The sequence below is a fragment of the Pyxicephalus adspersus genome, unplaced genomic scaffold, assembly GCF_032062135.1.
Source record: "Pyxicephalus adspersus unplaced genomic scaffold, UCB_Pads_2.0 Sca290, whole genome shotgun sequence".
Classification (NCBI taxonomy): Eukaryota; Metazoa; Chordata; class Amphibia; order Anura; family Pyxicephalidae; genus Pyxicephalus; species Pyxicephalus adspersus.
In genome coordinates, this window is record NW_027317297.1 from 1 (window position 1) to 585 (window position 585).

Sequence of the window (585 nt, forward strand, 5' to 3'; positions counted from 1 at the left end):
ATCCTTGGTGACTTTAATGTTGCAATAGATGAACCCAACCATCCCTCCTCAGCCAAACTGCTCTCCATTACCTTCTCAGTTGGACACAGCACATCAATGGCCCCACACACATAGCTGGACACACACTAGACCTGGTATTTTCCAAAATCTGCAACCTCACCCTCCTTGACAACTCACCATTTCCCCTTTCTGATTACAACCTTATCACCTTTAACCTATCAAACTCCTGCCCCCCTTTGCCACATCCCAGATCTGGTCAATGGCAGAGAGATATCCGTAACCTTGACCACAACCTTTTCTCTGCCTTGCTGCCCTAACCCCCACTGTCTCCAAAATCACCTCCCCAGCTGAAGCTGCCACTTGGTTCAACCAAGCTCTTTCTCTTGCTCTGGATAGTGTTGCTCCTGCCACCTTCCGATACCCCCCACCCTGCCAACCCCCATCCCTGGCACATCACACCAAACAGCTACAAAAGACTGTGCAGCTGAGTGCAAGTGGAGGAAATCTGGCCTCAGCGCTGACTTCATGGACTACAAAGCCAAGCTTCAAAGCTTTAACTCAGAGCTCACTGTCACCAAACAAAAT